The sequence below is a fragment of the Myiozetetes cayanensis genome, unplaced genomic scaffold, assembly GCF_022539395.1.
Source record: "Myiozetetes cayanensis isolate MyiCay16 unplaced genomic scaffold, myiCay2020 scf19, whole genome shotgun sequence".
In the NCBI taxonomy this organism is placed as follows: Eukaryota; Metazoa; Chordata; class Aves; order Passeriformes; family Tyrannidae; genus Myiozetetes; species Myiozetetes cayanensis.
Window position 1 is genome coordinate 4,887,694 of NW_026087400.1, and position 27,670 is coordinate 4,915,363.

At 45.3% G+C, this 27,670-nt stretch overlaps 1 long non-coding RNA gene across 2 annotated transcripts in view; it reads left to right on the forward strand.

Moving 5' to 3' along the window:
- Nucleotides 1–27,670, forward strand: part of LOC126639125 (uncharacterized) — a 186,666-nt gene that overhangs the window by 90,296 nt on the left and 68,700 nt on the right. The window contains exon 1 of one of the 2 annotated variants that reach the window (XR_007628755.1): nucleotides 17,681–17,985. The exons of the other annotated variant lie outside the window; for it this stretch is intronic. This is a non-coding gene — a long non-coding RNA (uncharacterized LOC126639125). Of the gene's footprint in view, nucleotides 1–17,680; nucleotides 17,986–27,670 lie in introns of those variants that run through there. 2 annotated transcript variants of the gene reach the window in all.

Sequence of the window (27,670 nt, forward strand, 5' to 3'; positions counted from 1 at the left end):
CTTGGGTTTTTCAGTGTAAACTACATTTAGATCTGTGAGACTTTAAAAAAAAAAAATCTCATGTTGGATGCAAAATGTAGCAATGAATTTCAGATATGTATCTATCTTTATGGAAAAACAGCAATTCAAACCAAAACAACATTTGCTGTGTGCTTGATATTTTGTCCAGTACATGGGAGCAAATGTGAGCTGCTTCTCCACTGCATCCCTGTGTGAGGCATCTTGGCTGGAGCAAACAGGGAGGGTGTTTTTCAGTTCCAGTGGAGTCACTCTGAGGTGACCGAGGTGAAAGTGCTCATCCAGTGCACCAAGGAGAAATGTCAAAAGCATCTGCTCATTTTGCCTTTGATAAATCTTGCCCCAAGTCTCGAGCATGAATCCCTGTCTTCTGGATGTCAGTGGAGCCAAGTCCCTCAGACCTGACGTGAGAAATTATTTTAAAAGAAAAAACAAAGAAACAAATTTCATAAATGCACATCTCTAATAACTCAAATGTGTTATAAAACCGATTTGCTGTTTGACTAAAAAAAACAAAAAAAACCCAAAAACAAACAAAAAGAAACAAACAAAACACCACAAAAACAAACAAACAAAACCAAACCAAACCAAAAACAAACAAAACCAAAAAAACCAAAACAAAACACAAAAAAAAAAAAAAAAAGAGTTAATTGCTAAAAAGTGCACTTCATTACACACAGCATTTTTTATCATCATGGACATTCAAGGTATAGAAAAGTACTTCTGGGACCACTGGCCTGACCTGTTTGACTCCTGCATTGTGGTCACATAGGAGGACTGAACAATTGTGCACCTAGAAAATATGGTTTTATCAGTAACCACTGATAAAACAGATGCAGGATACACTCACAAAGTGTTGGCCATGCCCCAGAGTCCCAGAATTTATTACCTACATGAAATGTGTGCCTCTCCTGTATTTAGTCATGACACATCTTTGGTGTTTAATCATGAGATAACTTTGGTGTTTAGTCAGGAGATATTTTTGATAAGTCAAAACCAGAGGAGATAGATTAGTTGCTTATTGGATAACCCTGTTTTTTTAACACTACTTACACCCATACACATCTTCAGCACATTTTCTAGAAACTGTGGTGAAAATGTTCCCAGTTTATAAAAGGCCTCTGAAGCAGTGCTGGACATGCCTTGGCTCAGCTGTGTGCAGTCCTTCAAAACCCCCTGAGCGTCTTCCCTCCTTGTGTGTCCTCAGAGTTAAAGCCCTGACCTTTCTATTTGTCTATTGCTTACTACAGCTGGCCAAGTTGCTGGTAAAATCCAGAATTTCCAAAATTCTTGCTGGTTTTAGATATGTTTCCATTTATTTCTTCAAATACATGCATGATTTTTCATAACATAGTTCAGAAGGTTTGCTGATTTTTTATAGACTGAATCAAATCATGAGCTCAAATTAAAAGTTTTAATGGAAATACCACAATTGTTTCAGTGAGAAAAATGTGGCCAGTGCTGAAAAGCCGTTTGTGTTCAAACAAAAAATCTTTCCTTAGAGCAGCTCCTCAGATCAGGCTCTTCCCACCTGACCTCTCCCTGCAGCTCTCCAATTTTTTTCCATTCCCTGTCCAAACTAATGAAACAGCTGCATTTTTATCAACTGCTCTTTCCACCTCAGAAACGGCTGCATTTCACTGGAGGGAAAAGCAATTTTTATACACAGTGCCACCGACAGAGCCTTGTGATGGGGGGCACCACAGCAACACAGGCTTGGGACAGAAGCTCAGGCTGTATTTCAACGTCCCTCTATATTGCAGTAACATTCTGAACAACATCTAAGTGCAGATATTACTTTCAAGCCAAGTTTTTCTCCCTTGAAGTTTTCCACTCTTGTTTAATAAAAGCAGCAGCGCTGGGTTTCTCGTGTCTCTGTTGCTGGTGGTGGCTACAGGGCTCTGCAGGCAGAGCCAGCGAGGGAGCAAAATGTTCTGAGCAGCAGCTCAAAAGAGATGTGAGTTTTCCTCTAAAATCTGGGTCCACGTTAATGCATAAAGATCAGCTCCAGTTCCAAAATAGCTGCACGGGGCTTTGTGAAAGCCGGCAAGCACCGGCTGTGAAGTCAGAGCCCAGCATGGACCGAGTTAGGGAGGGGCATGAGGAGCATTTGATCACTTGGCCTCTTTCTTATGTTTTCCATGAAGATAAAATACCCTCATTCCACTCTGAGCTCATCGCAGGGCAAACCAAGCTGGGCAACCAGGGCAGGATTTGCTTCGTTTTGATGAAACCTTTGCAAGCAGGAGAATTAAAACCCTGTCCACATCCCTAGTGATTGTCCCAGCCTCCATACTTCAATGCTGTTAAACCTGCAACCTGTGGGCCAAACCAGGCAGGTTCTGTGCAGAGATGGCCTCTCCAAAGCAGAGAAGAACACCACTCAAGGAGGGTAAACTAATATTTTGAGGTTGCTTTTTGGCAGGATCATGTTCAGTTTTGGGGGTCAGATTCTGCGTTTCAGCAAAGTGCCCAGGTTTGGTTCTCTGGGAGGAAGGGCGGGGTGGGAGGATTTGCTGAATGAAGAATGTTGTCCCAGTGGGGATGAGGAGGAAGGATGACCCAAAGGGCAGAGAAATAGCTCAGGGCTCACCTCCCTGCTCTGTCACAGCCTCCCCAATGGCCTCATCTCCCTAAAGGGAGAGTATTAGAAAGGATACTAAAGGGTGTATTGGAATACACCTCCCTGAAAGGTTTTGGTGGAGGAACCACAGCTGATGTCTTTTGGGCTGTCTGCTCTTCCCAACAAAATTAAATTACTTAAGTTTGCAGACCAGAGTCCGCCTAAAAGTCTGCCAAAGAGCCACCTCCAGAATGGTGGGAGTTTAGGGAATTGGGTTTTGTGGAAGTTGTATAACAAGTGAGTCATGTCCATCCCTCCCAAGGGAAGAGACTAATATGGGTCTGGGTGATGGCAGCAACTGCAGCTCAAACACTTGACCTCAGGTCATGGTGACAGACACAGGACCGTTTTGTGCTCTTCATTCTAACAAGGACAGCCACCACCTTCCTTTCCCAAGCACAAGCTGTTCTCCCAAACCGTTTTGCAAACCTCCTCCTCTCCCTCATGTAGCCTCATATGTTACTGAGCATGGAAGTTCTGCAGCTCCCCCAAACGTCTCCAGATTTCTGTGGGAGAGGACATGGGTGTAGCAGGGAGGGAGGGACAGAGGAAGGACCATTAGCCACAATTCAGATATCATTTCCAGCCTCTTGCTGGCAGTATCCCGTGACTTCCACATCAAAGAAATCTTGACATAACCTTGGAATAGAGTCAAGTGAGAAATCCCAGGGCAGCCCATGAACACTGTGGAGAAGGATGGGGTGGAGGGGAGGATGGGGGATGCAGCCTCACCTCTCCCTGCTGGAGATGTTTATCCTGGGTTTGAGAAAAGAAATAGGGTTGGCAAGGTGGGAAAGCAGCAGTAGTAACTTCTTTAAAAGTTATTTCATGCGATTGAGGGCAGTCGGTTGTTGTTTATTGTAGCCAAAAGTATAAAGTGAATTCTGGCATACAGGCCTGGAACTAGAGGATGGGATATTTCTCTTCGCTAGAAACAAAGCCTTATGTCTGCAGAAACATTCCTTTTCTCTGTGTGCTGGCTGTAAATCTCAGCAGAAGTAGTGCAAATTGGGAATGAGCAGTGGCAAGTTTGCTGCGTTTTGGAATTAAGTTCATATTTCAATTGTGCTTATTTTGGATTATTACTGTTCAATAGAGCAGGGAGGAGGCAGGATTTGCAGGGAAATCCTGCAGGACCAGAGAAAAACAGCTTCCAAATGACTGCCAAAGCCTGAATTAGTGCTACTTAATTCCAGTTAACTTCATTTCCTTCATCAGGATGACTCCTGAGCTAACTTTTAAATAACGCCTGAGATATTTGATAATATAAATTGTGAGTCCTGGATTTTGCAAGTGACAGCAAACAGGAAAGCTGCCATCTGACTCTGGAAACCCAAAGGGTATCCCCAGATGTCAGCTGGACCCCGCAGTGCTGCATTTGCCAGCAGCCGCAGGGTATCCCAAATTAACGCCACGACACAAACACGGGAGCCATGTGAACATTTTGCATTGTCACATTGAGCTGGTTTTGGAGAAACATCTTTCTTTCAGGCTCACCCAAAGTCTCAACACTCTACGTGATCTTAGGGACAATGACTTTTCTGTCAAAAATAAACTTTGCTCTCGAAATAATTAGCACATCATCCGCTGGAAGTAAGCCTCGTCTGGAGTGAAAGAATGGAGTTATGTGGGTTATTTTTAACTAGCACAACAATATAAGCTAGAGGTAAAAAAAAAGTCGCTTAAATTATTTACACTATTTACACTATTCTCCTGAACAGCATCTTCAAAAACATTTTTTTAAAGAATGGCATTATTAATTGAGGGGGTTTTTTGAAGAGGATTATTTGAAGTTTTTGGAGAGGTGGTTAAAAACTGAAAATGACCTCAAAACATATCACAGAATTGCTTGTGGTTTGACTGGGTTTCAGATCATGTGTGGAGTCTGGACCACTGTAAGTGCCTTCCTGGGGTGGGCGAGCTTCTCCTCACGAGAGCAGATCCAGGGCAGTCAGACTTCAATAATGTGGGGAATCAGCCATCTGGCCCCAAACAAATCAACTTACAGCCGGATCCCCAGCCCTCCATGGGTGTCATTTTACTCCTGTGAGTAGCCCAAACACGTTTCCTCTTGTGTGGAGGAAGATGCTGCACACAGGAGGGGTTCACATGGGAAATCCCTTGGAAGCTGGGTGAGGGACAGTGCTGAACCAGGCAGCGCTTCACACCGTGGCTGATACCCATCAGCAGGGTCTGGAGGCTTCAGCACGAGGTTTGCTGGTGAAAACAGTAATTTCAAAACCTAAACCTCTTTCCCTCGGTTTATAAACCCCAAATTCCCGACATATCCCTGGGATGAATGTTGGCTTTTTTTTTGGGGGGGGGGGCGAGGGGCACCTCCACCTGTGCCCCTCCCCTTCGCAGCAAAGGACGAGGGAGGTGGGGAGACATCAGGCCCGAGCTCTGTGCCGAAGCCTGACCCTTTGTTTCGGCGGTGTCTCTGTTGGTGACAGATGGTGATGCTGTCCTGGTGAATTTGTTACCTTCTCGATGACATGCAATATGTCTGCATCCTGACAGTGAGAGGAGAGACTCCAGCTGTCCCTCCAGTAATTGACAGCAAGGAGCTGTTTTCACTTTTGACAGAGCTAAGAAGCATTAGCATCATATTGGCTACTAGGAGGGGTTTTATTATTATGTTTATCATCTGAGAAAAGTCATTGTGATGTGGGACTGGGTGGGTTTTTTTTACTGCTTTGCTCCTCGCCTTGCAAACTGTCGCATGCTCCAGCGGAAAAGAAAGGGAAGGAAATGGGGGCTCCAGCCACCTTGCCCCCAGACTAGCCCTGCTCCTCTCACACTGATGGAAGTGACAAAATCCCACCTCCTTTCTTCAGAAGCAGTGGGGGAGGCGGGAGAGGAAGGATTATTTTAGGATAATGAAAGTGCTGAAAGTGGGTCGCTGAGGTTAGTCGGGAAGAGGTCCTGTCTTGCTTCTTGCACGCCTGAAGTCACTGCTCACTGAAGGAGTTTGGGTCAGATCCTCTGCTCTTTGGAACAGAAAGAAAATAACCTTAGTTTTCTGTGGGTTTTAGACTCTACTGCCTGGCATTCCAGATGATTTATGTCCAGTCTTCTTCCCTTTCACTCTTCCCAGCTCACACACTTACCCCTCAGTAGCAATAAAGGGCACCTCTCCTGTACCCTCGTGGACTTTGTAGCAGTCTTCACTCTATAATCAGCCCTTAACAAGATTGGGGGAGTAAAATCAACTCCGAGCACATAAGTCACACAGACATCCATACAACAAAGATTCCTCCCTAAATTAGATTCAAGCTGACCTAAAACAAAGGTTGGGTCTCATTGCAGATCTAGCAACAGCAAAGCTACTGAGACAAGCAGTTGCTTCAGGAAGAGCTGGATATTTCCCCTTGGTCCTACCAGCTGTAGTTCTCTGAGTGAAAAGCACAACCTGGCACAAGGCTGAAATTATATGAGAGGAAATGCTTCTCCTTGGAGCAGGGTGTGAGCACAGACAATGCACACACACAGGCACCTGTAGCAGGTGAGGCAGTCATGGATGCTGCTGCTCCATGAACAAGTTTACCTCTGCAGGAGGAACCCAAACTTCAGCTATTTCCTGTCACAGAACATTTGTTCAGTTCTCTTTTCAAACTATATCAAGGCTGGGCCTGATATTTGAATATTATAATCCCACTATTTTCACTGTACATGTGCATTTGGAAATTCCCAGATTAAAATCTCCAAAGTGACCTCTGTGAATTTCTGCAGAATAAAAAAGCAGCATGAAAAAAGAAAAAATGCAGGTTCTACCAGGTTTATAAAAATCCTTAGAAGTTTATGAAAATATAATTCCAAATACTTCTATAAGGAAAGATCATGTCCACAACCACGTCCTCTGTGAAAACAAACCCACAAAGTAAAAAATGCCAGAACTATTTGTCAACTCTGATTTTTTATCATTCCAGGCATTTTAACAATGGTTACTACAATACTTTGCCAGTTTCTCCAAATGAGGATTGATTTTTAAGTCTTACTGAATACCTTTGTTGAAAGGTCCTTTTCCCAGACAGCTTTAAATATGCAAGGATAGCACTCTGCTGCGAGGCTGTTTGTGCTGACTAAATTCAGAACTTATCGATCTGAAAGCATGGCACTGATCTCAGAAATTAGCTGGCTTGGGAACAGCATCAAACTCCTAAACTCGTATTGGTGTTGACACGAGTGCGTGACAAAACCCAAGCCAACTGAGCGCTGTGCAAAAAAAACCAATTGCTGGTCCTGGTCTGGGGCCAAAAGCTTGACTCATGCCTTGGACCACAGTTTGGAGGAGGCCTTTTCATTCAGTAATTCCTGAGATCCAAAGCTTGATGTGAAAGAAAAGCAAATATCCTTGCGTGTGCACTTGGGTTGAGGGCCCGGAACCAGGATCCACCCAGGGATGCAGAGCCCCTGGAAAACCTGCTGGTTTAAGAGTGAAGTAGATGGATGCCATGGAAGCCCCAGGCTGTCTGTTACGTGCCTTTATGAGCTGGTATTAAATTATTCCTATTTCTTTCAATATGCACTGCACCATCCTGGTTCCAGTGGAGAAAGACAGTGAGGGAGAGAGCGCGGGACCGAGAGCAAGGGGGGAATCCACTGCGTAACCAGTATTTGTCAGAAATGGGAGTAATTGCTGCTCTTTGGTGTGATTTATTGAGGTAACAAAGGTTAATAACAATGCCACTCAGTCGGTTTATTCTATTCATTTTCATGTCATTACAACGTATCAGGCACGGTGCACGTTGCAGCTGGGGTAAGGATTGTGTCGCTCCCGGAGAGATGCTCCTGTCTTCCTCCTGACCACCAAAGCCCCTTGCCAGGGTGGGCCGGGGGCTTGGAGCCAAGCTGGAGCATGTCCACACAGGGTGGGCATCACAGGCGACAAAGGACTCACTCTTTGCATCTCCCAGGCCTGAAATTTCAGACAAATTAGAGAGGAGTCATCCCCAGGAGAAGTTAACGCAGGACCAACATATCAGAGCAATGCTTGGCTGGAAGCGTGTAGGAGTGAGGGGCAAGGGTGGGCAGTGAGGGGGTGGAAAGCAGCCTGTGACAGCAGATATCCCCATGGGATGCCTGAGGGATGGACAGGGCTTCTGTGGGAAGAGGTGCATAATGCAAAGGAGCCGTCTGTCATGCAAATGTAGAGGCAAGGAGAATATTCCTGGGTGAGCTCCACGATGGCTCTAGGGGATTGGGGAAGGCTTTATAGTGGGATGCTGCTGCTCCAGCCCCTGGGGCTCTGCTGGGGAAGCCTTTTGCAAGGGGAGCAAGAGGACGGGCAGGAAGGAGAGCAGAGCAGGTTGGGATTACTTTGTTGTTTTGTTTGGGATCTGCCAAAAGCCTAAAACGACAGCTGAGAATTCTGGAAGTGAAGGAGGCTGGCATTTCAAACTAAAGAGGTTCCTTGTCTGTTGATGAGGCTGTCACAACCAAACCCTCACCTGGCTGCCCCTTCCTACATGAATTTGTATCTGTGGTGTAGGGATATAAAACATGCTCCATGCTGAGCCTTCATTTATCAGCAGCTTTCACTGAAAATTTCTTTTTCCCACAGTCTTATATTGCAAACAGCTACTTTAGCTATCTCAGTACCTTCTCTGGGCTTGTAGAATTCGTCAAGACTTGGAAATTTAGTGGCAATGATATTCCCTGCTCTTCAGGAATCCAGGTTTGCTGCTGAGTTGTGTGCAAAGTACTGCAGGAGATGCAAAGGCCCACAGTTTCCAGAGTGGCTCAACAACCACAGCTCCCTGCAGACCAAAGCATTTCCCCAAATCGTTCAGCGCTGCAAGAAATCCATCAGACCCTTTTTCTCCAACACTGAGTACCAGTGTCCACACGTGTTTCATCTGCACACACAACCATACTGATCTCCTCTCATGGGCTAAGCCCGGATCCAGAAGCCAAGCTTCACTTAACCTGCACCCAAACATTCCCAGCCTTTAAACCCCCGGTCTCGGCTCCCCCACACGAACGGTGCAGGAGCTGTTCTTTGTGTTGAGAGAGGGTTAAAGAAAACCCAACATCTTGCTGCAGATCATCCCTCCCTTCCACCCACTTCGGCGCTGGCAGTCTCGCTCCGTTCTTTCATCCAAGTGGGCATCAGCACCAGCCCCATATTCATGAGTGTCAAGAGGTGTTGATGCGTACGGCAGTCGGCTGCTTTTGCCCACCCCGGAGACTAAATGCCTCGCACCTCCACTCGGCTGCTGGGACTTGGCTGGCTTTCAGGTTTTAATTTTTGGAAGGACTTTGAAATTTTTCCAGCTCTCTCGCCGCTGTTTTTCACCGCTTGCTCAGGGAGGTACCTGGGCTGCTTTGTTCTCGGAAATGCATTGATAAATTAGCAGTCGCAAGCTGCGGTAAATGCCAGTTTTTCACGTGCTTTGACCAATCTCAGCTCCTGTTCTAAGGTATGAGATGGACAGCAAAGGACAGCAGTGCCTCAAAGTGCTGCTGAATTGTCCACCTAAGTGCTCCTGCTACAGTTTAGGGCAGAGAATGTGGATACAGTTAGACAGAAAATAGAAGAGAGAAAGACCACTATGGTCAGAGTCCTAATGCTGATGGTGGAGCATCCAGCTCACATGTCATCTCAGACCCCAGTTGTCCAAGAGAGGTGTTTTCACTCAGAAATCTGCCTACTGCAAGATTCCAGAAGGGTCCTACGGCAGCTTTTGGTATTGAAAGAATTTTCGGTGTGGGTGAAAATTTCTTCAGACATTTTTTTAATACTTTGAAAGTCCTTGGTGTTTTCTGACCTTCTGGGGACAGGTTGTTGGAGTGCATGTTTGGTGATATCTCACAGACATGACAACAGCCCATGGAGGAATATTGGAGCTAGTTAACACTGCCTGGCTTGGGAGCAGAATGGTGAGAGCTGCATGGAGAGCCAGAACTCAACCAGGACTAGTTTGGCATATAGCCCAGTAAAGAGATCTGTGCTTTTACAGGTATCTGAGCTCATTTCAATCTTCCCTTTAGTAGGGAAGTAAAAAATGTCTCTGTCCCCCTCCAGGTCCTGTAGCCATTGTGTTTGAAGGCCTTGGGCTGGAGCAGGATGAGTCCTGCTGACCCAAGCTCAGCTCAGGAATCGCTGGGTTCCTCTAGGCCCTCCCCCATCTTGTAACATCAAGGTCTTTCTTCTCTGTAGCAAGGTTAGGCTCTATATGTCTTAACCATATGCCCCAAGTGAGGAATTCATTAGCATTCATTATGCATTCATAAGGAACAAATGGGCAGAGGAGTGGGAGGTATTGCAATTCGTCTCAGCTGCTCCTTCACACCCAGCGTGGAGGGAGGGGCACCCGCTGTGTGGGCACTGGGCCCCCGCCAGCCACGCTCCTGCCTGCACCACTGACCACTGCTGACCACGCCTGCACCACCCCTGCACCACTGACCACTGCTGAGCACTGCTGAGCACCTCTACACCACTGACCATCACTTACCCCACTGACCACCCCTGCACCACTGACCACTGCTGAGCACCCCTGCACCACTGACCATCACTTACCCCACTGACCACCCCTGCACCACTGACCACCCCTGCACCACTGACCATCACTTACCCCACTGACCACCCCTGCACCACTGACCATCACTTACCCCACTGACCACCCCTGCACCACTGACCAGTGCTGACCACACCTGGCCACCCCTGCAGCACTGACCACCCTTCCATGCCCGCCCTTCCACGCTCTCCTCACGCCATCAGCTGATTTACAGGTTCTCAGCTGACAAGCCCCACCCGCCTGCGTGAGTTCCCCGTCGGTTCATTTAACTCTACAACATAAGCTGATTACAGAGGGAAATGGCTGAAGCATAAATCTGGCTTCTTTCTTTTATTTTTTTTCCTCTCTTTTTTTTTTTCCCCCTCCTTGGTGGTAGCAGCTCGTTTCCCTCCCCTGATTCACTTTCATTTGTTCCCTGTGCAGGGAGGCCAAGTCAGACAGATACAGGCACTGCCATCCCACAGGTCCCAAGACACCCCTGCATGGAGGAAAGAAAAGGAAATCTTGATGATGTTAAACAGCAGCTAACGTTTTTCACTATTCAGAGACACAGGGAGCAAGCTGGCTCAATCCTTAACTGTAATTAGCATCTGGGTGAGAGTCTGGGTCAAAACAAAGCAAAATACCTTGTCACAGGGTTATGTCCCAGGACACAGGTCGTGGTGCTGGAGAGTCCATTATTCAGCTCTTGGCTCCCACCAGTGCAAAGTACTATAACAAGAGCAGTTGTGTTTTTGTTTTTGTTTTTTTTTTCATCCCTTCTTTTCACTTACAAATGACCAAAAGGTTTCAGGCTACCTGTGAGAGTGTATCTTGAAGACACAGGTAATAGGCAGGAGAGTGGTGAAAAGAGCTTTGATCCGTGTCTAAGGAGCTCCAGGACTGGGTCCAGCACCTCGCTGGCAGGTCTCCCTTAAAAGTGATAGGAATACCCACCCATCACGGGAGGAACTGTCTGAAGGGAAAGATGGCTTCAAAAAAACCTCCTAAAGAGAAACACAATATCTCTGTCCATGGCCTTCCAGCTTGACTGGGAGGTTTTTGAACGTACCTGGGCTTTGGCTTGTCATTTGAGAGTAACAGGGCTTCATTTCAGTCTCCTTTGACAAAGCCCAGCCCCTGGAGCAGGAAAACACTGCTAAAGCTGCCACCTGCTACTCTGACAACTTTTTCACTAAATCTACTGAGCAAAACTAGAAATCCAACCCAGGGAAAAATTTGTAAGACTCGTCTGATGCGTTCAGAGCTAAATTCCCGCTGTCTTTGGTACCCGAGCATCACCTGGAAACCTTCGATGGTGAAAGACGGCTCTTTGCTACAGCAGTTCCCGTGCTTTGCTGTGCTGCTGGGAAGCCCGACTTGCCTCCTGGTGGAAGGTCTCATTACAGCAAGGATGCTTTCCTGCTCCAGGAGCTTTCGGAAAGAGCAGGGCGTGAGCTGCGAACGCCTTTAGAGGAGCCTGACAGTGGGGTGGGTGCCTGGCACGGTGCTGCAGCACAGCCAAGAAGCCACTGCATGGCCCAGCTCCATGCACAGCACCACGGCACTGTGGGCTGCTGGAATGAGGTGTCCCTGCCACGTATTCCAGCACAGGAATCTCCTAACACAGCAGAGCCCGAAGCAAACAAAATTAAAGACCCCACAGCCCTGGAAAGTAGTGTGTGTCTGCAGTTCTGCAGTTCTCCCCACAGCTCTCCTTTGGACAACAGAATATGATATAATATCTCTTAAAACAGGAAAAAAAAAAAAAAAGAAAAAAAAATTACTTCTGTGGTTTTTATCCTGCTGAGTGAGGGCAGTACCAAGCCCAAAGTTTCTGAGGAAGTCTGTGTTAGTGCAGCTCAGTGCCCAGCTAAACTTACAGGTGCCTCATATGAAGGTTCACACAATGTTCAAAGAGGTGGGAGGACTCTGAAGTCTATTTTTTTTTAGGTGGTCAGAACAGAGGTTTTCCTTCCTTAGTCACAGGCAGAGCTGTACACTCATCTTCCCATCCTGCTTGTTGGTGATTCCCCTCTGCTTGCCACTCTCTCCTTGCAGTTAAGTCCTCTTCTTTTTGGGATGTTTTTTGGTTTATTTGTTTGGGGCTTTTTTGTTTTGTTTTGGTTTGGTTTGGTTGTGGTTTGGGGTGGTTTTGTTTTTGCTTTTTGTTTTTGTTTTTGTTTTTTTAACCAAACAAACTAAATCTTCTTCCTGAAGGGAAATTTAAATGTTTGGTAGTCACCAACTATCATATCAATAAAGCTCTGAGGTAAGTCCACAGCTCTGGCTGTCTACCTCTGCCTCTCCATCCCTGAAAGGGCAGCAAGGCAGGGAACAGGCGTTTGCCATGCACGGAGCGGAGCCACTCTCCAAACAAACACCAAATCAGAGCAGTGTGGCCCCTCATTAGCAGTCAAACATCAAGGACCTTCATGCAGCAAAATTAACTATTTTTTGTAGGATGTTTAACAAAAGAAGAGATACTAATGAGGTTAGTTAAAGGGTGGCCCTCTTTCATTAGCTCTGCTGGGCTAAGTCTGCCAGTGAGGAACTATCAAGAAGATTGCTTTTTTTAATTACTCTGTTAATTGATATAAAACAAAAAGGACGCAGATTAGTTGCATGCAATTAGCAAATTAATTCTTGGCAATTACAGACTTAATAATGGAGTACTTTTGCTGCTGTGTGTTGGATTCTGTGGCCTATATTCATTGCCTGTATGAGCTGAATAATTTCTTTTTATTTTTTTTTTGAAGAGGAACAAGAGTTAAATATAGACATACACACATTTCTTTGGAATTCTCTCAATAGCCTGATGAGGAGGATAAAGTGCATTTTTCACCTTTGACACAGCAGTGCCTCGTAGTATCTGTACTGGCTTGTTAACACTGAAGCCTAAGGTGTTGCAGCACTGCCTTTTTGCCTAATTCTGACTCCTGTGCTTGTGAGCTCAGTGAGACAAGTCAGGCACAGGTTTCAGTTTCTTTCTGAATGGGGCCAATGGGCAGGAATATTGGAAATCAGGTCCTTAGGGTCTGTCCTCAAACTAGGACTCTTCCCAGGCTGCAGCACTCTGGCAGATCAAGTAGGCTGAAAAATACCCCAATTCTCCTTGAAAAGTCACAGTTTTGGGGTGGTTGCTACTGAATGATTCCAGCAGAACAATGACAGTGGCAAATTCCCTTTGAGATTCACGGCTGTCACCTGCAGGGGGATGCTCTTCCCTCTCTTGGACTCAGTGGGAGGAGGAGCTGGAGAGCTGGTGGACAGCAAGGCCTCCGGTTGTTCCTCAGGTGTGCAGGATATTGGGATGGAGAGGCAATGGTATACCCCTCTACAAGGAGTGAATCACCACAGGGAGGAAATGCCTCACTGTGCTTGACTCCAGACTGAATGAATTTGATGTTATTTACCATTCAGCCTGAATGACCCCTCTGCAAAACCACCTGGCAGGTTACAGTGTTTTGGAAGAGGAGGAGAAAACTAAAGAGGTGGGAACACCTCCTCTGAAATCTGCCCTAGTTCAGAGGAGCAGGGCATTTCCATGATCCACGGTGGCTGCAAGCCTGTTATCCATGCACACAAGACTCTCCTCAGTCCTCAGTTTTCCTCCCACCCTCTGCTCTGCTTTTTTCTCCACCTGTGCCTTTTCTTGCCACGTGAACTTGCAGAGAAGACAATGGTCACGTCTGTTGCTTTGATCATATTGCTTTCCAATATTTTTATTTTTCTCAGGACTGAGCCCATGTGTTTTTGCAGACTGGTTACAGGCAAGGAGGGACTAGGGAGGAGGAAGAGTCCCACCCACACACATAGGGAGAAGCATATACACATGGAAATGCTGAATCTAGAGAAGTTCAGAGGAGAAGAATGATTTTCTCACTGGCTTTAGTCTCCTGGGGCTCCTCATTCTGATCCGTATTTGGAGAGCACCTAGCATAGCAAAGGGCCATGACGGAGGCTCCTGCTTCTTTTTCTCAGTCAAATCAGGATTAGCATTAGGAATCCTTTTTTTAGGTTGGGAAATGTCAGTGAGGCTGTCTGTGCAGCACAGGCTACAGGGAGGCAGTGAACAAAGAAGTTTACATCCAGTGTGATTGATTTGCACACTGAAAGAGCAGCTGCATGTTCCGTGTTTCTCACTGACTCCGATCTTTCCTGGGTGTATCATCAAATGAAGTTCCTATGGTCAGTTGTCAAAGATTCAAAAATGTTGGGAGATCATGTTCTGCTGGCTAATTGCTTTGATTCCATATATTGAAATAGTGAAAATAGTCACTGAAAGCATTATTTGTGCATCTATTTCTACCTGTACAAGCCCTTGTCTCGTGAATAAGGGGGAGAATGAGACCCTTTGCAGAGAAAGGGCACTGGGGTATGTGAGCAATGGGAAGGCATGGGGAATTTCTCATGGGAACAAACAGCCTTGCAGGGTTTCACTGTGAGAACATGAGGCTTTCTGCAGCCATGTGTCTCCCTTCAGCTATTTCAGAGCTTCCCAGGTTGAAATCTGCCTTTAAATCCCTATTTTCAAAATTTTCAATTTCATTATTACCTTTTTGCTCATATTAACAGTGGTTTTTTTCCTTTAACATTTTGCTGTTAGCTGCTGTGAGGAGCTTTTTGCCAAGAATATGGAATTTCCATGTATACAAACCAGCTTGTTTCCATCTGATTTCTTCTGAAAACCTTTTGACTACCTTTTAAATGTAAAAATATTGGACCTGCCATAAGTGACTCTCAGGCAAGCGAGAAGATCATCCGATACATCCAGTGTTTTGCTTCACATGAGTTCTCAGTATTGACAAGGAGGAAGAAACCTGCAAAGGGAATAGATCAGACTTGCTCTTAAAGATCTCTTAAAGAAGAAAATAACCCAGCAGCCAATAATTAGATTGTTTTCTTCCAGCACCCAGGCCCAGAGTTTATTTGCAAAGCAGTTTCTCAAAGAGTGGTTTAGCAATGAATTTCTGATTAGTTTGGGCACTAGGAATGGGCTGAAGCACTTGCACAGATGCAGTGGTTGGGAAGTGTCAGCACAAGGATGTGCATGCAGCCTGGGGATCAGATCCTCCTTTATTCCCTGCTCCAGCCAGTCTGTCTAACCTGCAGCAGACTGTGAACCTCATTGTAGAACCCCAGATCAGAGACTTTTAAAGTCCCATAAGAACTCTCCACTGAAAATTCAGCTCTTGATCAAGGTACAGGGAGAGCACAGGCAGGATTGAGCTGGGACCTGGCCCCAAATGTTCTCATGGAAGTGGCTTCAGGCAGAGCCACCAGTGCCACCCAGTAAGTCTGTCCTCCCTTCGCAGCCCTAATGTCTTTTCCCCTCCACATGGAATTTCAGACAGACTTTGGAGGCTGCTGGTAGAGCCTGCAGAGGAGACAACCATGCAGGAAGGCAGCTTGCTGCCTCATGCTTTAATTTGGTGGTGTTTTCCCTTTCCTCCTCTCACTTGCCTTTATTGCCCAACAAAGCCCATCTATTGTTCAGGATATATTCCTTCCCATGTATCCAAGATTTTCAAGGGGAGTTAGTCCATGTAACTACCCTCTTTTCACCACTATTCCTTTCCTGCAAAACATTTGCCTTGCCTTAAATTTTTTTTTCCTTACATGAGACATCTTGTTTATTTTTCCCCCCCGTCTTTGCTCCCCCCTTGGTGCGGCTGCTTCTCCTGATGGTGCTGCGTTGCTGGTTGCCAGAGAAATGTTTTTCTTTCACATTTATTGTAATTTATTGATCCCCCCCCACCCTTATGGGCTCAGAACCTTTTGCTTCTACCAAATGAGGCACAAGGCATTAACAGCGTACTATATACAAACTTATAGTTAAATTAAAATAAGGCGTGTTCACGTCAAACACAGACAGTTAGAACATGAGAAGACCTGAGCCACCAAACAGAAGCCAGCAGCATTTTCTGTCTGACTTCTCCCTCTCTTCCCCCACACTGGGGACATTTTTTCTCACTCTTCTGAGGGGTTTCTGCCTCCCCTGCTACCTGGTTCCATAGCCAATAATCCTACCTGCTCCGCTCTCCATGTGGAAATGGGTTGTGATTTGTTGGATTCAATCACTGCTTCCTCTCCAGAGGCTCTGGGCAAGAAAGCCATGAGCACTAACTTCAAGGAGTTTGCACCATCTCGTCTGTGCCTGATGTAACTCCCTCCTGGCCAAGGCTCACAGTCCTGAGGGAGAACTGTAATTGTTACTTTCAGGGAATCTCTACAGAACTGGAGAGGTTTCCTTCCCCTCCATTCCTTTCTCACTGTACCATGGAGCCATACCCTTCTTTCCCTGACCTCTTTGATTTCCACCCCCTCTTGCAAAGGACAATCCCCCCACATTCCAAGGTGGTGCAGGAGGGTACAGTCTTCTCCATCACAGTTATTTTGGTCTTGGTTATCTGAGATTATGTTCTCCCACAGATCCCACTGGCTTCAGAGTTGCATGGGTTGAGATCTTACAAATCTAGATTTTTGGGGACTAACTTGTGCTAAATCTGCCCCCTGAGTGTCTCTTCTGAGCTTTCAGAGACCCCGCTCATAGGAGCCATGGCACGTGGACTGGACAGTAACTTACTATAATGTACAATATGCTTGGCATTAATTTAAATGAGAAATGCAAAGTTTACTCAAGGATTTCTGTGGATGGTATCACCTTTCTACCCAGCTGCCAACCTGCAGATCCCTTTTACCACTCTCCCTTCTCACCTCCAGTCTCTTGACACATCATCTATATGTGCAGCAAGAAAGAAATTTCATCTGTTAGTGCCCAATGATGTTTAGGGGCAATGTTTAAAACTTCTGTGAGTAGTTTTGGACTTTTTAAGCTAAGAAAAATCCCTGTGGAACAGAGCACTACTCTGAGGCTGGGTCTCCTCAGCACTGTCATAGTAACAATTATTTTTATGTTGTTTTTTCTGGATTTTTTTTTTCCCTGACTGCAGCAGGACTAAAAAATAAAAACAAAACCACAAGCCAACGTTTGAAGTATCAGCATCTTTTCTGCAGATTTATTTTTTCGTCTACACAAACCTTCAGAGACAGAAAGAAGCATTTGCCAGCTCATAAAGATATACATTAGTCTTCATAAGCATAGGTTCAAGAAGTTGGATCCTCCAAGTTTTTCTTACACCTACGACCATATTTCATCAATAAATTTGCTATCTAGACAGTACACAAACCTAAAATTGGACCAGCAGCTGACAGCCGGGGGACTGAGCTGGGGACTGTCAGAGCTGGCAGTGTTTGCTAATTGAGTTAAAAGAAAGACATCCCTTTTCTCTAACTGGGAGAGTCTGACACATTTTCTGGGGTCAGGGAAACTGGGACCCCTCCCTTAAAAAAAAAAAAACACTTGCCAAAGGGTCCCTTTGTAAGCAGCAAGACAGGCTTGGATGCAGGTATCCGAAAGCCTGCCTGGTTCAGACTGTGTTGTTTGCTTTTTCACAGTCAATAGGCAATCGTACATGACAACAAAATATTGGATCTCGCCTGCAGCGCCGTATAGCCTTTTTCTTTAATGTGCCAGCACTGAGAAAGAAACTTCCACAAGTTGTGGAAATCACTGCTGGTCGAACGAAAACTTCGCTGTAGCATGAAATGCGAAGTGGCACCTTGGATGCGGCTAATGGAGCTATCGTGGTCCTAAAAGTAACTCTCAGGGCACCTCAGAGGGATTCGTTTCTTCCCTTTCAGCCTCCCTGTCTTGCAGGGGACGTTTTTCATTGCTCGTCTCTCGGTCCCCCTTCGGGCTCGTTGTTAATCATCAGGCGCCGGGACTTCCAGGCATGTAGGAGTGTGCTTGGAGGGAGCTTGGACAATGCATCACTTCAGGTGAGGGTAATTCTGAGCTCATTATGACCTTGAAAATGCTGTGGATAAAAATACCGTGCGGGAGGGTTTGGGGATCTGTTTTTGGAAGGAGAGTTCAGCTCAGGCAAGATATTGGGAGTGCTGGAGCAGGCACTGCGGGCTGGCAGGGCCGAGGTGAGGACACACAGGGGTCAGTCCAGCACAGGGCAGCCTCTGCCTCTGAGCCCAGTGCAGGGGATGGAGTCCAGCCACAGTCCCACATCCAGTCCAAACTGGTCCAACAGCAGTGGATGTGGCGTGATGAACTCACAAACCATCTTCAATATGCCAGAAGCCCTTTTGTAAAGAGAAGAACCTGATTGTGGAAATGGAAGCGGAAACATCATTACATTTTCAGAGTAATGAGCTTGGCCCCCACTCTGTAGCTAATTAAAATTGTGGAAGTCTTATTTCAGCTGTAATCAACCTAAATCTTAGCTACTAGCATAGCAAATATTTTTTTTCGGTGTGTGTGGCTTTGCTTTTATGTTGATAAGTGAGTAGGGGAGGAGACAGCGTGTTTTCCTCCATGGCAGGAGCTGCTTTGAGCTTATTCCTTGACTGTGCAGGTGATGTAATTCCTACAGGGGCAAACACAGCCCTTTTGTGCTTATTTAGGTACAGTTACCAAACTCAGAGGTATTTCAGTGCTCTGGGGTTTCAGCCTGATTTAGGATGAGCACGTGCATTAAACATAATAATCAAAAAGGTAGAAAAACAGGTAACTCATCTCTCTTGAGCTTCAAAAGTGAATTGGTTCAAATTTTAGGTACATTGTTTCTTACTTCACTGGTGCTACCTGCTGTCCCCAGCTGAGCCACATTAATGCAGAGACTGAGATCCCCTTCCCAGCATTTCTAAACGGATGGAGGAATCCTCCTGAGGGACATGCGAGGTGAAGATGTGTAAGAAAAACCTCAATTTAGTATTCTAATAAGAATTAGCATCCCTATTTCTTTAACAGCTTTGCAATATCAGGCGTGAAGCACAAAGGGATCTTCTCCCTAGCTCAGGGGCGCGACACACTCTGTGGACCAGGCACAGCAGAAGTGCCGTGGTCTTCCCCCACTCTCAGCAAATTATGGTTTTTCCTCTTCAAAAGCTCTTGATTTTATTTATGTCATGAAATATGGAGTTGTGGGAAAAAAATCCCCACCTCTCAGAAAGCTGCAGTACTGGCAGGAGGGCAGATGCTGTGTGTGCTAATAGGGAAAAGACAGAGAGGCATTTTTCTCCTTGCTTATTTTGAGGGGCTGGGGCGGGGGGGGGAGGAAGAAAGGCACGTTCAAAGCACTGAGCACACAAACGTGTGCACACACAAACCCTCCAGCCTCTGCACATGTATTCACCAGGGGTTCAAATTAAACTCCAAATCGTGCAACCGTGATCTGTACAGATTAGAAGCGGACTTAGATTGCAATTAAGTCAAGGGAAGTCAAGAGCTTAGATAACGATTATCATTTTTTCCTATTTGGAAGAACCAATTGGAAAAAAAAAAAAAAAAAGAAGGGAAATAAAAAGAAGATTAAAATACAGTATATCTGTGCACATGCACTAATAAATTGTCATTAAACAGTTCCATCCTCATTGTACGAATGGAGATACTATGAAATATTTGTAATTAGCAACACAATTTATTAAAGCTGCCCTATCTTGGCTTGGTGCTGTTTCACAATCAAATGCAGTTTGGGATTTTGCAGCCAACCATTTTTTAATCACTGGAGCACTTCATTTTTAGTAAATCCAACCCTAATTTTTGTTATCCCCTGCTGGGCTTTACTTGAAAAAAAAAGAAAAGTTTAATTTGGTTGAGATCCCCTCAAAATCATCTCTGCTTAATGCCTCCCAGCCTTCTGCAGTCTGTCTGCCTGTTTTGTACAAAACACACACGCAAGCAGTAATCAGCAACTATACCCCAGCCTTGCATTAAATGTCAGTTTTGTGCTTTGAGATTTTTCCTGGGCTTTTGAAAAGGGTGTAGCAGGATGCAGCCCACATTAGGGAAAAAAAAAAAAAAAAAAAAGAGAGAGATACAGCAGAAAAATAGTGTTCATTATCGGGGAGAAGTAAGTAAATGATAAGAGATGATTTAGAGATCCGGAAAATGTAAAATGCATGATGCAAACGTTCAGAAATGGACTGCTCCTAGACTATTAGGAGTTGAAGGTCATGCCACGTGTCATTGGAAAGGTAATTTTCTCTAGATTTTGAAATAGGATCTCAGATTTGACCTATGCCCCCCGTGTCAAGAACATCTGGGCATCCTTAATACATCTATTCCTTTCCCTTTTTTCCTTATCCCTTTGTTCCCAAAGCTGGAGGACAGTCTCTGGTTTGGAAGAATGAGAAAAACAATGGCCAAATTTCAGTTTTAACCTTGTCATGGACTTGTCTGAGACCCTGGACAAGTCATTTCATGCCTTTTGGTTCCCCCTTGTCAGTAAGATGGATTTGGTATAGAAATGCTCAGATAGCTCATGCTTAGGTCTCAGTACTTGATTAATTAATGTTCATAAGTTATTTTGTGATCCTTATATGAAATAAGTTATTCACAGCACATTCAGATGTGGTTTATCAGGTTTGAGAATGAGATTTGTTTTCCATAAATAAGATATTCTTTATCCATATAAATAGGCATCTAAGTGTGATCCCACAGGGCACAAAATTGTATGAATAATTTGAAATACTTTTATCAGATACTTTTCATTACCTTTGGAAAGAGATTTAAAATGCCCTTCTCTTAAATCTTCTTCTCATAGTGAGCTCAGCCAGAAATACAGGTGTTTAGTGCATCCAGAAGCCAAAATACCCAAAAATAAAATTTCCTTTGGAAAATACAGGTGCCTATGTGCTTCCTTTTTTCTCATCTTTAGACTGGGAAAAGTGAGATTTAACTATAGAGACCAAAGAGAGGAAGGAGAAAGAGAAGCAGAAAAGCTTCCAGACAGTTCCTGCAGACAATATTGTGAGACAACCTCTCCATGCAGGTCACAGTTTCTGTTCTGTGCAAAAATCCGAGTCTCAGCATACTTAGCTTCCTGATTTCCAATGAAATCTTCAAAAACTAGAGGCCAAAGTTGCTCCAAGGCTCAAATTAAAATCCTTCACCTTCAAAAAAAAGCTCAGTTCACACTATTAGCAATGCTGCAATGTAAGGAGGGAGAACATCCATAAAATAAATGTTTTCCCAAGGGCAACAGCAGTGTTTGGAGAGGGGGGAGCTCACTCCGCTGGTACTGGGCATTTGCACTGTTATTGCTGAATGAAGTCAGAGACTAAAATCAGACCTAAAACCATCAGTGCTTCAAATCTGCTTTACCATCAGCCTGTTCTGGGTCCTGTCTGAAGAAGCATAAGCCTGGAGAGTGCTGAAGCAGAACCTCTGCTCCTCCAGGATGCTCTTCCCAACAGCCCCGTGGCAGCCACTGGGCTCCTCTGCTCAGCTGCTGCCCCTTCAGTTCTCCTTTCTGTTTATCTTCTCCTCGTGAATGGAGCCCAGATAATCAGCTAGATGGCCAGGATGCTTGTCAGAAAACATACAAAAGGATTTAAATCCCTTTCCCTCCTTCAGGAAAGCTTTTCCCTGCAGTGGGAAAAGGGTTCATGATTCTGACTGTGGAAGAGAGCGGAGGGATCCACACTCAGGGGCAGAGCAGCGCTTTGCAGACCTGGACTTGGGGTTCATGTCCAATTCTCAGCTAAACATCCTGTCTAAGGTGAACTTAAAAAACAAAGTCATCTTGCAAATGGTTCCCCCAGCAGGTTGAGACATGCTGTTGAGGATAATGTGAACTCCCTGCAGTCTCAGAGAGACAGGGAGAAAGCAGCTTATTTCCATATCTTAATTAAAATTTCCATTAATCCCATCTGAGGCCTCATAACTTCAAAAACTTGGACAAAAACCCCCAACACTTATTTCTGATAAATATTTTAGACTAATTGTTCTGAGGTAGCAGACATCTCTGGCTGGTGAATATCAACGAGCCGTGGGTCCCGCCGACTATTTAATGGGAACCGCGAGGGTTTTGTTTGTTTGTCCTCTGAAAATTACTGAACACCTCAAGTGCCAAAGATAGGAGACACTCAGAGCAAATGCACTGGGCTGAGCAGGGCAGCTGCAGATCATGCAGGATTGTTTGGAGGCTGCTTTTGTGTCTTGCAGGCACCTTCCTGCAGGCTCAGAGCCCTGGTGCTTCCAGAACCAGCCAGGTAAAGGAGCTGCTGGCTCAGGACAACATCTCTTAATGATGCTCTGTGCTGTGTCTTTATGCCCTAACTCAGCAGGGCATTTGTGTAAAGAGTGGTGAGAATCAGGGGCTTAAAAGCAAAACACACAGTTTCCCCAGCCAAACACTGTGCCTAGAGGAATTGTGTTTTGAAGGGAGACGTGGATCTGTGGTATGAATCAAGATAGAAATACCCATATCAGGGCAGAAGCTGAACATTTGGGGTGTGACCTGTCACTGTCTTCCTCTTCTGCCCATCCCAGGGGCCATGGGCTGCTAGTTTTCCTTAGATGCAAAGACTCCACGAGGGATGGAAAAGCCACTGCTCTATTGAGCATTTTTCAGGAACCCAGATGAGAGCATGACTTTTCCCTCTAAGGAGCATTTCTCCACTTCTAAACCAGGATCACAAGCAATGCTTAATCACCTTCTGCCTTACTTCTACCAACCTTTCCATCTTCCCATAGCTCCTGCAGCTTTTCCAGCAGTGACCAAAAAAATTTTCCTAAAGAAACAGAAGAAGGAGCACAATTAATGGTAGTTTCAGCCACCTGCCTGGCCACTGGAGATGGCTGAGAAATAGCAGCAAGGTTTAGAATGGGTAAAAGAGAAAACATGATAAAGGGTTTTCCTTTGCCATTTAAAATCAGGTTTCTGCCCCATTAGAAGACTTAGACTGGGTTGGAGGGAAGGAGTGGTGGTGTTGGTGCTTTCCATCAAAATGAAATCTAACATTTTGAATATTTTTTTAATTATTATTCAGTGCCCCCAAGTAACGAATTGAAAGCACTGGCTGGGGTTTGCCTTACAGCAGGACCCTGCAGCCACCACACTTAAGGCAGGCCTATAATTGGAGCCTAATGAGGTAAAGCATCTCTTTGCTCACCTTCAGGAATGCAAAATCTCTGTGTGCTTGAGGGCCTCACCCAAGACCCAAACCTGCAGCTGGGCTGTCACCTTCAAGGATACCCATCTTTGAGGAAGAGTATTTTTCTGGTCCCCTCTTTGCCAGGGGGTGGGAACAGAAGGAATACATTTTCCTCTGGCAGCGGAAACTGGAAAGCTGCAAGTGAGGAGGAGACCGAGAGTCACTGTTCACCGCACTTGTGCCACCACGGGCACTGCAGCAAGTTGTCACTTCTGTGACAGTCAGAGGAGATTCACAGAAAGACAACTACTCCAGCAATTCAAAGAGATTCAAAGTGTGAGTGAAGTGGGCAAGATGAGTAGAGGGCTTGAAGGCAGAGCTAGCAGCAGCCTGAGGGATGATCACCAGGGTCTTGACTGTCCCTTTGCATAGTGCTAAGCCAAAGCCCATCTCTTACATCCTCCCTTCCCCCTCTGCTCACTTTTGTTGCTCCCCAAAAGTGGGACACTGGTTTGGGGTAAAGAAGTACTGATTTAGGCTTTGTGTGTTGGAAATAGGTTTGGGGATTGCACAGAAGTCTTAATCAGCTGTATTGGGCTTGGACTCTTTCCCCCATACAATTCAGCCTTGCAGACAGCTTAACAAATGAATGTAATGATCTTTCAGTTAATTTTAAATGCTATTAATTTAATCCATTGAAAGAAGCATTTATTACTATTTGCATGTATACAGTAGTAAGCAAAATGTATTCAGGTTTCTTTTGGGCACCTGAGGGAATCTGGGGATGCACAGAGAGGGATCTGCATCCATGTTTGATGGCTTCTCAGGCACAAGGGTGAGAAATAACCCAGGCAACAAAGATGAAGGTGAAATCTGCAGGGGAAGGGATGGGGTGGAAAACAGAGCAGGTCATCCAGATCTTCTGCTGGGGCAAGGCTGGGGATTTGTGTGCAGGCTCCTGTACAGCCCAGCTGTCAGGGTATGGAAATGGGAAAGGGAAGAGCTCCTCTCTGGCTTTGCACTTATCATGTAAGTGGCAGCCAAGGAGAGGAGCAGCCATAATTAAACCATGATGCTGAACCCTGGTGTCCCGGAGGTAACATCCTCGAAACGAACTGAACATTGAGAACAGCAAACTGCAAGGGACATAGTGACAGGTTCTCCGTGGTCGTAGATCACCTCTGAGTGACAGAAAATTGGACATAGATCACAAGGAAGGCAGGAGAGAGCACTGGGGAGGGGGGAGGAAGGGGAGAAAACAACCATTCCTAAAACGAGCCTAAAATCTGCCTGGTTGCTAGGGGAAGTGGGACTCCTAGTAAGTAATTTCAATTTGTACCTATATTTATAACAGTATGAAGATACGTTTTATAATCTGTGTAATAAAGAACCTCATCAGCAACTTCTCAAAGAAACTTGTTATTACGGAGAATGACACTCTAATTGCCTCCAGACATTTAGCTTGTCTAGTGAGTGAAGTAACCTGATAAGCTATTGAGCTATTAAGTGATGTAGAATCAATTAATGTAGTTAGATAAGAAAGTAATACCCTACCTGGGTTAACTAAGTAGTATGTGTCAAACGAGTCACTATTAATTCAGGTCCTGAACAGCATAGCAGACTTGTATAATTCCCAGTAAACTTCATGAAATTAAGGAGGTTATATCTTGACCAAAGGAAACTGTTTTTTTCAAAGATCTTTAATGGGGAAAAAAATAGAGACAAATACAGAATGCATTACCAGGCTCATTTTTTTTTTTTCAACAATATTTTCCATACCTTAAAGGCATAAATTACTGAATAGCAGTGCTGCAGAGATGGTTAAATTGTAGGGCTGACTCTCCTGAGATTTGGAAAGAGAGAGAGAGAAATGGGGAAAACTGTATAGGAATGCACACAGGGCCCAGACTACAGGGTGTGTCGTTGCTTGTGTCACCTCCTGCACGTGCAGGCTCACACACAGCAGTGGAGAGCAGCACACACTGAACCATTAGTGCCTCAATATCCTCTCAGTTCAGCAGCAGACCAGGCTTGCACGGCATGGGGAAGCCAGGCTGTGAGTAGAGCTGACGTGGGGACAAGGTGACAGATGGGGAAGGGTCGTGGTGCCTTGTGTAGATACAAGCAAGAAATGTGTGAGGACCGAGTTCTAGTTCCAGTTAATTTTGTCCCTGTCTGATCTAGCTTCGGGTGTGATTATCTGGAGTGTGTTAGAGCAGAGGAGAACGGGTGAGAAATTATCATCCTGTCTGTCTCGCCACTGCTGCAGGTTTCCTCTCCTGATATATTGTCTCTGTAGTTGGGGAGTGCAGAGGGAGGTTAATGAATCTTAAAACATTTGTAAGTGGCACAGTGTAGCTCCAAGCAAGCTGGGGTATGTGGGAAAGCGAGTGTGAGTCCCCAGGTCTGCGTTGCTGTGCTAATGTGCTGCTCAACAAGAGCTAATTAGCCCTACCTGGGAGCACAGAGCACCAGGGGACACGGTGGCACTGCCAGCTCCAGGGCTGGCTGTGCTGCCTCCAGCACCGCTGGCTCCACAGCTCTGTTTTAGGGCTTTCATTCCATCTCCTCAAGTTTTTGGAAAGGGATGTTTTCAGCTATAAAATTGCAATCATCTGGGTATTGCTGTCGGGGTTGTTCTCATCCATGTATTCAGCTGTCTGGTTATGTCCAGTATTTTATATATTCAAAACCATAGAATCATAGAATATCCTGAGTTGGAAGGGACCAACAGGGTTATGTGTCCTGCTGCAGTATTTGGAACCCCCTGGAGTGTATAGGCCAGGGTTTAAGACTGAGTCCAGGAACATTTTGAGCTTTCTCCTAAGATTAGGTCCCTCATGGAAAGAGGGTTGTTGAATGACTCAAAGCAATGTGTCAGAGGTGGGGGAACACCTCCAGGTCCTCATGGGTCAGCTGACAATTGTATAAGCTGCTGTGCTTTGGTAACAAATTTTCTTAACACTCTTCAGAAATCCTTGGAATGGCTGTTTGCAACTTTTGGAAACTCACAATCCTTTGGAAATCTGGGCTTGTAGGGGAAATGGTAAAGTCCTGCTGGAAGCTTTATTGCATATTACATTGTGGATCATCTACGACAGAAGAATATTTAGGGGAAAAAATATTAACACCCCTAAAATGTCTTTTTCCCAGCCCATTAAACATGGTGTAACCATATGGAAAACTTGGTATTTCTTTTGTAAAGGACCACAGCATTCCCTATGGACAACAGGGCAGCAATAAAAGACCAATCAGCTGAGTGAAATGCAGAAAAATAAATATATCAAGAGTGAAGGTTTTAGTGCTTCATCTCGAGCATTTAGATGTGGTACAGGATTGGAAATTTTGTTTCTGATCTTCTTTAAACAAGAACAACTCAGAGCCATCTGAACTGATTTGCTTAATGTGCTGTTCAGCATTCACAGCGTAAATTGAATTGTTAGCCTCTCTGTCTGTGCATTTGAATGTTTTGATTCTAATATTACCAGCAGAGCAACCTTCCCTAACTGAATTGTTCTCACAAGTAATGTTGATGCTTTGCACTCCCACTCAATTGATGTCATTGGGGCTACTGACAAGAAGGTGCCTGTTAGAGTGAACAGGTTGAGACCGTGTAAGAGTGGAAAATAAGAAAGATATCATTTTTCATCAGTGCCCTGTATTTCATAAATTCTTATTTTGTCGATTTCTGGTTACTCACTTCCTGCGCTTCTGACAGGGATGGGCTTGCAGATGCTTTACCCAGAGCTAATGCTGCTGAGGGGCTGGTTGGGATGTGTGGATCTTCCCACATGTGTAGAATGTGTAGATGTGTAGAAAGGCCCATCAGGAAGCCTTTGCAGTTCATCATCTGCCCCATGACACTTGTGTGTCTGCACAGTCTTTGTGTCCAATACTGGGAGAAAACTCATATCACACCGTGACAGCTGGTGCAGATTGTCCACAGTGCGGGAAATGAGCATATTGTGGGGTGGCTGAGCTTCTCCCAAGTCATCTCTGGGCCCATATGGACTCACTGTAGGTAAATACCTATTTCAATACAATGGACTCGAAATCACAGAGAAACATGCAGCAGATTGACAGCTGGGGAATTCTGGAGAGTAGTTGAAGGCAGGAGTTGTTTGGGAAGTCTGAAGCTGCAAGACCTTGTGGGGCTGGTGTTTCAGTGCTGCTGTGGGGAAAGACATTTCCAAGTGTGTCTCTGGTGCAAACATTAGCACACAGCTGGTGCCTGGGTCTCTGTAAGTTGGATTTTGGTAGCAAACCAGAAAGCCTGCAGCAGAGACCATCAGGGACCAGATGAGGTGGAGAAGTGACAGTGCAACCGTGTCCACCAAAAGGAGGGAATCTGCAAAAGGTGTAGAAAACAGAGTGGAAGACTGGATATAGAATTTGGGATATAACAGAAGTGAATTTGTCACTGCTAGATCTCAGCAGAGTCTCAGAGGCCCATGAATGGAGAGGCAAGACTGCTCTGGGATCCTTCGTGTGTGAGTAACTGTTGTGACCTGCGTGGTTTTCAGTCCTTGACAGGGTTTGATGCTTCATACGTAGGCAGTTGCCAGCGGAAATT